This window comes from Cyanistes caeruleus, chromosome 9 (genome assembly GCF_971803275.1).
Source record: "Cyanistes caeruleus chromosome 9, bCyaCae1.hap1.1, whole genome shotgun sequence".
Taxonomy (NCBI): domain Eukaryota; kingdom Metazoa; phylum Chordata; class Aves; order Passeriformes; family Paridae; genus Cyanistes; species Cyanistes caeruleus.
Window position 1 is genome coordinate 22,500,964 of NC_141709.1, and position 12,411 is coordinate 22,513,374.

Below are 12,411 nucleotides of genomic sequence, written 5' to 3' on the forward strand. Positions count from 1 at the left end.
CTTTGGGCACAAAAGGACTTAACAACTGCAGATTCTTCTGTGCTTGATGGCTGAGAGACAGAGTGATACAGGAACACTTAAGAACAGTATTCAGTGTCATTTTGTAATGATGCTGAATGGGCAGAACAAGGGTGTTCAATTCATCTAGTCATTTGGAGACAGTCTTCCTTGCAGTGGGATGGACCAGGATTGCTTAAGTAGCTGGAATATTAATTAGTGTCCATGAAATAACTTGAGAAAATATTGGTAACAACTGAAACTATTCGAAATTTCAAGTCTTGTCAAGGACATGTGCACAACTCTCACTCTGAGTGGTGGTTATGGAAAAAAAAAATCAAGAGCACTCATGTCCTTTATTGTGTATGATGCTGAGCATAGAGCAAAGTAAAAATCCTGCACCAGCTAAGGCAAATTATGTAATTCTGATAGACTTGCTGGAGATACTGTACTCACTGTTTAATATTTTCCCATCTAATATCCTTTTTTACCAAATACCTTCGCAGCAAGATGTTAGACTGTCAGTTTTTAATTGGGAGAATGGGTTCTGCACTAGTATCAGTTCCAAGAAGCACAGATAGGAGTTTAAGAACTTGTCTGCTGCTTCTGCCAAGTACTTCTTTCAGAGAGGAGAAAGATGTTTCGTCTCTCACTGAAAGCAGTAGGAATCAGAGCAGCTCTCCTGAAATCACCTTCCTGTCTGATGCAATGATCAGCAGAAGAGCAAGAGTGGCTTTTGAAAAGACTGCTGGCATATGGGCAACACAAATGAAGCTGCACATTGTGACACCCCTAAAGAAAGAGGCAAGAGGTTCAATGGTTGCTTTATGAATCTCACAGCTGGATCACTAAGGTAGGAAACATAAGCAGGCTATCATGTCACTCTTACAGGAGTGGAGAAAAGATGCTCCTCTCACAAGCTGAGATGCTGCAGTACTTTTCCTAATCAATGCAGGTCATATACAGTATTTCTGAGCTCCAGCTTTAAAAAATGAAACCACAAAAATGCAGTGTGCTGCAGTATGTGTGAGTTTGTGTTTGGATTACAAAAGAATTTTGGATGAGTTTTTTTCTGCTAGCATACTACCTTGCTGCTGTGCAGCTAGACTGACTTGGAAGAGTTTAAAGGGGAAAAGAAAAAAAATGAAAAAAATTTAAAAAAATTTAAAAAAAAATAAAAATAAGAGTTTAAAGATTAATAAGCATGGCAAAACCTTCCATAACTAGACAACAGTTTCAGGCCTTGGTTCTCACATGTCTTTTCCGATTCTTTTCTCTAATCCTATTTCACTGCAGATGGATGTGGGGTGGAACAACAGTGTGTGACGTGAGGACAGAGACTATCAGTAGAAATTAGTTAAACTTTCAGTGTTCTCACAGAGCAACCCTTTCCATTATCCAACAGAAGACTCCCTTGCTGTTTTTTCCCATGGCAGGATGATGAGCATTACCAGCTGCACTGTTCTAAGTGATAGAGATACACAGCTCTAGAAGAGAAATATTACTATATTCTTTCAGGAGATTTCAGACTAAGCAGTGTTTTCCAAGTAATATCTCTCAGTAAAGCCTTTGGATTTCGTGTTACTTGAGAACAGAAAAGACTCCTCTTTCCCTTTATGACTGGTATGTATGGGCTTGCACACAAACACGCTTCTCTCTCTTACACTTGTCAAGCAGTAATATACTCCACAATTAAAATGCTTCACTCTCAAATTACTGAATGACACTTCAATAGTCTTCCAATATCTCTATTTTCATTCAGAAGAGCAGTGATGCCTTATGAACTTGCAAAGAAATAAAGGAAAAAGTTAGCATTTTTGATTTTTTATTATGAAGGAGAGAGTGGTTTACTAAAATTCAGATGTGCTTTTTTTCCCCCCATGAAAATACAAAACTTGTAAAATGGAAAAAATATTTTAAACATTGTCTTAAACTATTCCTTGTGACATGTCATTCAGAGTTTTGTATTTGAGAGCTTTGCTTTTATTAAAAAAATATTAAAAGCCCCATTGAAGAGTCATAATACTAGTACTCAGCTTTTGTCTCTGAATGCTAAAATCAAGTCTTTTCAGGATTTAGCAAACATCCACCTTCAAAGAAATCAGTCTCTTTGAATTCAATTTAGACTACAGTAAATGCACAGGGCTAATGCATATGGAAGGCTGTGCTTCTCCACATCTAAAATTGTATAATATGTAAAGGCCCAGAGGCTTTTATGTTGGCCAATATTTTTGAAATATTCAATTGCCAATCAAAAATGTCAAAGAAATCATGTCCTAAAGAGATGTAAATCTTTGTAGTCAGTTAAACTCAAGATACTGAGTGGGAGGCAGAATTTCTGGACCTGGGCAGAGTTTAGGTATATATCCATGTTGGAAATAGGTACACTCAAGTGCTCAAACAGAGAAATAAGAATAAAAATACAGTTCAAATGTTAAATAAAAGGCAATGGTGTTAACTTCTCTGACTGACCTTAAAATTCCGTGAGAAGAATATATAAAGTCTCCTAATGCAGGGAATGGTTGCACAGGGAGATGAGAGGGAGATTAATGATGATGTGGAAGGGTGAATGAGTTCAACAAATGCCAAACAGTGATTTTTAGTTGTATTTATTATTCTACAGAACATGCTTTCTAGAATTCCTGAGGATTAATGAATTTGCCACATTGATGCAAACTGAGTCTGTTCTACCAGAATACTATTACTTGGGTAGCTTTTGTTGGGCTTTTTGTTGTTTGGGTTTCTTTTATTCAGGGTGGTTTAGCCAGACCCTAAGATGGACTCATTCAGAGGAGTTCTGGGTGGATTGGTAGAAAAATACGTTTGACTATATATTATGATGACATTTTTTGTGTTGGGCAATATATGCAGCATATGTTATGGCATATGCACTGAAATGCTCGTGCAGGAGAGAGAAAAGAGAGATGATTTCCTGAGGAAGGCGGGGATGAAAGTTATGTTTTCTGCAGAAGTTGTGGAAACAAATCTTACTTGGGAATGGTGCCCAGGAGAAGGTGGGATAGGGAGCAGGGTTGCAGGATGTTCAATTTCCCAAAGGCCCCATGGCAGTGCAAGGGGATTCCTGAGCAGCCTGGGCAATATTTGCAACCTCTTTCATAAGCTGCCCATTTAACAAAAGATTGTTTTACATAGGGATTTTTACCAGCTCTTTTCATGCAACTTATATACACCTATTAGATTAGGTTCAAGTTTCACTTGCATTCATGCTGTATCCAGACAACATGGATAAACTCTCCAGGCCTACATGCTGCTCTGCACATTAATTAAGATCCATGGAGGCCTAACACAGCATGCTGCTTGCCTGGCTCCTGCTTCCTTTCTCAGCATCACCATGGAGCCATAAAGGAAAGCACAACTGTTAGAAGGTACCTTTTGCTAATTGAGGGTGAGGTGTCCCAGCCACAAAGGAAGGATGCTACAGTGTAGAGGCTCTGTCTCCAGAGCTAGATTATTGAGTAGAGCATTAGTCCCTGGGTTGTTATCTTTTCTTAAACTTTGAAATCCCTCACTCATTCAAGAAACTCAAAGTGTAAGGAACATGCTCCATGTTTCAGCAAATGTACAAGAGGTTCAGGGAACTGGCTAGCACATTAAACAGTTACCCTGTGGCCTGCACTGTAAATGAAGAGGAATAACAGCGGTTATTGAAAGTTGTTCTGCTTTGTCACAGAGCTACTGGAGCTGCCTGAGCAGCATTGCTAGCTTTTTGGAAACCCTAGAGGAGAATATGACCTAGGAAAAATCATACCTTTGTAGTCTAATTGTTCCCATGCTTTAACAAAAAAAAAAAAAAAAAAAAAAAAAAGGGAAAAAGTGATCAGGGTAGCAATATTGTACAATGTGGCTATGTTTTAAAGTTACTCAGAAAGTCCATATATTGTTACATTGCTTTCAGACACAATAAAAGGCCAGTTATTAATCCTGGCAATTATCCAGCCTTATCACTGCTATCCACACAGGCTGACTGAGGCTGGACTTCTAGATGATATTGTTTTCATTACAGTGACCAAAGTGAAATTTAATTAGAGATGCATCTCTCAAATGGACGATTGAAAAATTTAAGGATTAGGAAATTAATCCTAACACTTAATTACAATAAGATATATTGCCATTCTGGATGGGAGATTTTTGATAGTCTGTGTAGCTCTTCTGTCAATTCACTCTTTAGTGGCTGTAAAGCATGATTATGGGGATGGGGGGAAATGCTGCTCATGACATTATAAAGCATATCCTTCCTGTCAGCTCCGAGCATGGAACAGGAATATCTAATCAAAAGGGTTTGCACTGGATCATATCAGTTCCTGACTGCAAACTCTAAATCCACATTGTAGGAGCAAGACAAAATGATCTACAGGTAACAGAAATGGAAAAAATGAATTGATAGGGAGATCAGACTGTGACTAAATGGAAGCAGGGAGGCTGAAAGGCAGCATTTTAATAAGGAAGGCTTTTGTACGGTTTTCAGGTACAATTGGGCAGATTTGTATGAAGCAAAATTTCATCCTGGAGACCATTTAAATTTCATTGATAAGAATGTACTTCATTGCTTCATTTAGAAACTTCCACTGTGTCTTTTTCCCCCTTATTACTTTGTGTAAAAATAAGAACCATCTGTAGGAAAAAAAAAAATAAAAACCCACAGAACTTGTTTGTGTGACTGCTTTGCTGTTGTTGTTTAGATTTCTAGGAAACAGATGCATGTTTCTCATTTGAGGAAAGCATACATCTGTTCTGCCAAATTCTCTCCAGAAATTCTTAATTTTCCAGTTAGAGCTCATTCAACTACATTTGAAAATAAGAAACTTTCCCTCCATTATCTGTGTACATGCAAATATGTTACAAGGAAAGATGATCATTTTGACACAGTAAGGAATTGTTTTCTCAGCAAATCCATAAGTGTTTGCAAAATGCTACATAATAATTTAGGAGAAAAGAAAAAAGAGAAGGTAGCAACAAATTTACTTCTGTAATATATGAAAGAGTATTTGCACAGTTGGGGTTCTTACAGTCTCATATTGAAGAGTGGCATACAATTTAAGAAGGCTGAAACCAATAAGATTGTGTAGAAATTCATGTGCAAGGTCTAATAAAAATGTAATTCTGTCTACAAATTACTTAAACCATTGAGTGGAATTCTATAGTAGGAGTATTATTCTCTTTCATGATTTAAATATTTTGTAAGGAGGTTATCATTCTCTTACATTTACAAGTCTTCTCCAGAAGGAGAGCAGGGGAAATAATTTCAAGTGTTCTAAATGTAGTTCTACTTTTGGATCTACTACAAAATATTACATTGTATATTTTTCCGTTGTTTTTTTCATTATATATTTTTCATTGTTTTGAAAAGAAACAAGAACTACAACATAACTAGTAATAACACATGACTCATGTTCATATGTGCCCATTTCAGAGTTTGGATTAAAATATCTTGCATTAAGGTATCTTCCTCTGCCTAGGGGATTTGTATCTTCAGCTTAGAAATAGAAGATGAAAAAATGCATAATCAGAAGTCAAATCCCAGTGCAGAAGGAATCTATGAGTACATCAAGTAGAGCAAACCTATTAACTTGTTCACCTTCAGGGAGAAGATCCTACAGTAGGTGATGCATTTTGGAAATAAACTCGAAGCAGGTGGACAGAGCAGCAGGAGGGCAGTATCAGGCTAATACAGCAGGAGGGCAACACCAGCCAGTTAGAAAAAAGGGAATCATATGGACTGTGGGGAGCTGAATATTAGAATTGCCAAACTGACTCTTTCCTACTGCAGGTCTTAAATAAATTAGACCTGCACAGAAATATGGGCAATGATATCTCCCCACATGGCACAAATAACAATGGAAATGAAAGCTGCCTACGTGTGCTCCAGTAAAGCTCTGGTGGGATGTTGCTTCAGTCCTCTTTAAGCTTGTCACTGTAAGTGAAGCCTGTGGCCAGATGTAAATGGGCCCACAGGTATTTCTTAATGTAGCTGGTACTGTCTACATAGCAGTGAATTTTTTTCAGTGCAGCAAATACGGCTCCTTCTGCTTTATATTCCTCTCTAAACCCAGTACTGATGCCATCAGGTGGTGGTGTGGGACCGGTAGGAGATGAGAGCTCAGCAGGGAGGTCACGGCTTCCTGAAGGAATGACAGGAAGGGAGAGACATCTCTGAATTTACTAAAGAGTGAGAAAGCTGTGCTAAGCTCCTGCTGCAGCCTGTCCAGTTGAGGCACCCTGCAGCCTCCAGACATCCTTTCCCAGGACACAACAGGGACTCTGTTTTCCTTTGAGCAGTGGATATAAACAGCTGCCTCGAGTTAAAAGTGAGTCTCCAAGTGGCAACGCAGGGATGGAGAATTCTGTGTAGTGCCAGCCTAACCACTAACACTTCAGAAAGGGGTAGAAGGGGTGCCTTTGTTCAGACACTCTGCTAATGGACTTAAAATGGGCTTTGAGTGTAGTACCTGGGATACTGCTCGAAGCAGGGCTGATGCACTCATCCTCAACCTTTATCTGTCCAGAGCAGTCCCTGACCCCCTTGATTTGCCACACTAGCTAATGTGTGGCTGCTTGCACTGAAGTGCATCAGTTTGTTCATGTATCCACACCTCTGCTGCTCTGCTTCTGGAGGTCTGGGCTGTTGGCTGGTGTTCCTTGGGCAGGAGTTGGCAGTGGCTCTGCCTGGATGTTGCCCACCTGCTCGTCTGTCCAGAGATGGCTGATATTCTGCCTGCTGTCACTCTGGCTGTATCTTCTTTTTTGTCTGTGGCAGCTGGCCTGGTCGTGGGTTGATTTGTTGCATGCAGTGTTTTTTCTCCCCTGACTGCACACCTTAGGCTACAAATTATACTCTGAATTTTCCATCCCACAAGGGTGCAATGGAAAGCCAGTTGTGAATGCAGAAGAAATCTCCCGCTGACTTCAATGGGACACTAATCATATCCCAAATCACTGATGCTACAGGGTTCATCATGAAATTTAGCTCATTGCTCAAAATACTGCACGTCTGAGAATAGTTTCCAGAAAATTATATTCTTTTGGAAATGCCCCTGCTCTGTTATTGAGGCTTCATAGCATTTGTGCTTCTAGGCCTCACCTCTTCTTAAGAGCCACTCGAGAATATATCTTTAGCAATTTCAGTCTGAAGAAAATTCCTCCTCCTAAAGTGTCCTGGTCTGCATTTCATTCCATTTAACTAGTGGAAATGGTTTCTCACTGCTGAAGAAATTGTTCTTTCAAGGCAGACATCTTCCCTTTAGTCTCCTGAGAATGGAGCTGAATTTCTGAAAGAGCAAACTTCTCTGCTGTACCTTTTGTGTGTCACTGGAGTTTCCCTGGAGTTCCTCTCTGCCCTCCCAGTAGATTACTCAAATTAGTGAAACATTCAGCATTTATAACTCCATCCTCTTTCTTTCACTACTTCACAGAGAAGCTTGAGATAGTGGGAGAGCCTGCCCACGGCTGAGTCCCCACAAGCTGAGGTCCCGTAAGAGTATTTCATAGTTACAGGATTTGATTATGCAATGTTGTGCCATGGGTACCTTTGCAATGACCTTCTTGTGAAATTCCTTCCACTCTAATTAGTGGAGCATCAATATTTGTCTTCTAACCATGGATTTAACAGAGGTTTAACAGCTATAAATCATCATCTGAAAACTGACAAGCATTTTAGCGCAGAAACATGTTTCTAGAACTTAGGTGTGATGAGTTTGTCGGGATTAAGTTAGAGCAGGATGGCAATAGAGACATCAAACAGATTTAGGTAGGGTTTTTTTTCTATTTTGGTAAGGAAAAGAACTTATGAGCAAAGTTAATTTGTAATACTAACCTGAGAGCTTTTGGGATGTGTTCTGCTGAGGCAGAAATGACATGCCAGAATGGAGCCTCAGGACGGGTGTGTGTGTGTCCAGCCAAATAGGTTGGGTAGAACAGATTGTGATGCTGGTGTCATGTGCAGACCCCAGCTATTCCCACCTTGCAGCACCACAGACCACTCAGAAAGCAAAAACCCTTGCAAAAATGAGGTTATGATGTCATACTCTCAATTGTGAGGACATCACTTTCCATCAGTCTCTACTTTTAGACCACCTAAGGAATAAAATAACTTCCCTAACTAAAAAAGGAAGATCTCCTTTGCAAATTGTAATGAGGTTTAAGACTTTCAGCTGTTACAAGTAAAAAAATATATGGCAATTGAACATAACAAAGGTGATCTATGTTTAATCAATTTAATATTCATAAAAGCCATTCATGGATGCTCATTTTTAATCTTCCAGCAAAAAAATGACATGGGATTTTGGCTTCTGCTCCATGATCTGCTTTATTTCTTGGGGTACATACTGTATCTCAAGTTCATGAGTTTTGAAAGTTATCAAGGGGGTTGTGCTGATTGTCCTTCACGAGGTCTGGTTGCCAAAATGTACTGACTGTCTCAACATTAGTTTATTTCCTATCATGCTAAGGTTTAGTTTGGTTTTTTGGTTTTGGGTTTTTTTTGCTTGAGAGCTGGGGTTGCAGTTTTTTTGCACTGCAAAGTTTTGCTGGCATATTTATTAATTAAAAAGATGTGAAATGTGGTAGTGACTATAGTGTCTGGTAAAAGTCCCAAATTACATCCATTTTGGAAGGTAGGAATCACACTAAGAATTAAGCTTTTACAATTGGTCTATTGTGTAGCTGATCTGGAGAGTAAAGTTACCTAGAGAACTGACCTACAGTTGTCAATAATTACTGGGGGCTCTGCAGAGTATGTGACTGCTGTGGCACTCACACAGCTTGAAAATGTTACCTCAGGAGAAAAGGGTCAGCTCTGCCAGTTCTGAGACAATTTGCTGAGAATCCTGTGAGCAAAAGATCTGGTTCATCCATACCAGTCATGAGAAAATCTGGTGGTACATTCTTCAGATTAGACTAAGGAAATAGGATGAAGAAAAAGAAGTTAAAAACAGAATTTACTGAGTTAAGAAAACCAAAATAACACAACAGTTTAAGTTGAACCTATTCCTTTTCATAGAACTCCTAAAATGTAATGGGGACTGAGGGATAGAAAATCAAAGTCCCTTTCTTCAGCAACTGGTTGACTTTATCACTTGAAAAATATGCAAAGTTCAGTGTAATCAGGGTCAGGTTTAAAATAGTTAATGTGGGTGTGCTAGTAGAAAATCAAACTTTGTGAAATCGTTCTTTTTTAAAAGCAAACTGCCCCTGAAATATTGATTCAACACTTAGGGGAAAATATGGAATTCTGGAAAGCTGAACAAGTTCAAAGGCTGCTTTAACCAATGGAGTTAGGTATTCCCCTTGTTTTCTAGATATTCCCACAATGAAGAGTAAAAAAGAGAGGTGCACTACAACCACTGGTGAATGAGGAGGAAAATCAAAAGCAGGGCAAAAAGTCTCATACACAATTGATAAAAAATTTACCTGCTTCACCTGACACTTCACCATTGACTTCATATAATGTGGAAAACAATCATAACAGAAATAGTAATGTACACTTATCGGTAACAGAAAGCAGCACAAATGGAGTGCAAACAACATGAAAAGAGAAAGTCACCAGTCCAGTTAGTCAATAAAGATCCCAATTTTCAAGGACCATACTCAAATCCCTGTTATTCATCAGGCTCCCAATTTACAACAGATGATATTGTGCAGCTGGTGATTGATAATCCTTCCAGGCATAATGTTGGTTCTTCCTTGAACCATGAAGACTCGGCTTGTATGTGTTTGAGAACTCATAGATTGGCAAGCTCCACAGTTCACCGGCTGCCCAAATTACTTTCTATTGAAAAAAAATGCTTTTATTTGGAGGGAGGGGAGGAAGGAATTCATAATATTTCTCTGTTCTTTTATTTTCTTTTTTTCTTTTTTTTGTATTTTTAGACATGGAGGTAAATTTGCAACACGTTGAACATAAAAGTGAAAGCTATTAGAATCAATAATGTTGCTAGAACACAAACATCTGTCAGTCATGCAGACATCATCCTGTAAACCCATTTAACTATATCTAGTTTCCTTTCTGATTGTATTGGGGTAGCTTGTGGTATGACAAATGTGGTGATTTGAGTGACAGACATTCAACCTGAACAGAGCTATGCACATTTAGATTTGTTTACAGGGCCTCATCACTCCTGAAAGATGCAAATTTTAAAATTTTCTTTTATTGAGAAAAGAAATTCTGAGGAAAATGTTGTTACCTTGGAACACAGAATCAAAGTCATTGTAGGGCTCTGGCTTTCATAAAAATTTTACCAAGTTTTTAAATTGTCTAATAAAAAAAAAAACAAAAACCCATGAATAATTTAGATGGAGACTGCATTTTCTATATTAGAACCATACTATACCAATACAACAGAAGAGACAACACTTGAGACAGCTTAACTTAATCCTCTTCCTCACAGACTTTGATTACAATCTTCAAAACTACATAGAACCTCTATATTAAAGGCAGATTTTCCCCTATCTTCCTATTAAATTATTGTTAGGTTATTGGAATGCAACCTTAATAAGTTTAATCAATGAGATTTTAATTTTTGTATGTGGCACTAGCAATATAATGAAAATTGGATAATTATTTAAACTTTTAGATATAGACCACTGGTGACTTCTGCATTCCAAGATATTAAACCCTTTCTATGCTATTTTTTGTAATTTTGTTTTTTCATCAACTACAACAAATTAATTCCCAATTCTGACAGGTCTGTGAAAAACCAGGCAGTTTTGTTTGTGGTGGGGATATGACAATCCAAACAGTTACACCTTTAGTCCTGTTTGACCATATCTGTACTTTGTTTCCAGTGTACCAGATGTAACAGGTCACATATCCCTACAAACAAGGCTTTCTGCCCAGAGATCTGCAACACAGGTGAAATAGAGTCCTCTGCCAATAAAACCTGCTCTCTCTTTAATGATACCAATCTGTAAGTTGGCATTTTGCATTACGTGCTTATTTGTCAAGCAGTAAATTGATTTGTCCAAGAGAGAAGGAGAATAATGTGCAGCCTAATAATCCTGAACTACTGTAGTATATGACAGAAGGGCTTAGGTGCTTATTTTCCAAAGGCCACACTCTCATTTTAAATCGGCGCTCTTTGACCTGGAATAAAAAAGAAAGGGAAAGAAAGGTAATTTCTGCCTGATCAGTGTTTCCCTATCCTGGGCCCTCTAATCTGGTGTCCATCAGGTAGTCAGCCTGATCAGGTAACTTCTTTCAAAACTGCATCAATTTTCTCTTTCTTGCTTGTGGAGTTTTCCAGAGGCAGCCTGTGAAGAGCAGAGAGAGGAAGGCGAAGTGCAGGTGAATATCTTGGGAAGGATCCCTTGATGGAGTTTTTTACAAGGCAGGAGAGAAAGCTGTCTCCAATTAAAATGACTAGGAAAAAAAATTAACTAAATGAAAGCAATGTTTAATCAATTTTAACTGTTACTCTTAAATTAGAGATGCAATCTTTATATAGTGAGCCAAATTATGTCATCTTAAATATTTTCCCAGGATAGTGGACCAACAAATATTCATAACTACAGCTGGCTATACTTTCTGTGAGAATCACTGATTCTGTAATAACAATGCTTGTTTTCACAGAAACGAGAAAGCAAAGCACAGAAAAGCTTCTGTCTTGAACAGTTTGTTGTTTATTTTTTTTATTTTGAAGCCTATGTTACCTTAAATCAGGTACTAAATGACTAGTGTCTGATTTTCCCACAGTAATAATAAAGCAACCTCCCCCAGTGGCTTCCTTCTCCCCAGACCTCACTGATTTATGGCCAGTTCTGGAGCACCAGTTTCTGTCATGTCTATTGCTTGTTTTATTTCTTTTAAATTATTGTTGCAGTTGTGATAGAGCACAGAGTATCTTGTTGCAAACCCTATGGGCACTGGTTAAAAAAATAGAAGACTTCCCTTTCTTTATCAAGTTTAAAATTACTCCATCTGAAGGTAGGAATTGTGTGAGAAAAACTAAAGCTATTGCAAGAAATAACAGCATAATAGTGACAAAATTATGCTTCCCATCAGAGAGGTGGTCCAAAATGTGAAAATGTCATCAAGTATCTTGGGAAAGAGATTTTTTGAAATTACAGCCAGATCTACACTTCAGCCAACAGAACAGGCAAAATGAGATGTACTCTGACTCTTTATACAGAGAAAAATGGAGGTCTCTTAAATATTTGCTAGTCTAAGGTAGAAATTTGAAACTGCAGAATTAAACTGTTCCCATTCCTAATTTTATTACAGGCTTTGTTGGAGGAATGGCTAAATGTCTGCTCATTAGTCCTGATCTCAATCTTTATCTCTGGAGACTTTTATCATAATTAGTGTTAATTCTGTTAAATTAATTGAGAGGTTGTTATTTTCATCTCTGAATGGTGTGCATTTTTGATTGACTAGTCAGTGACAAGTCTCTTTTCATTTTC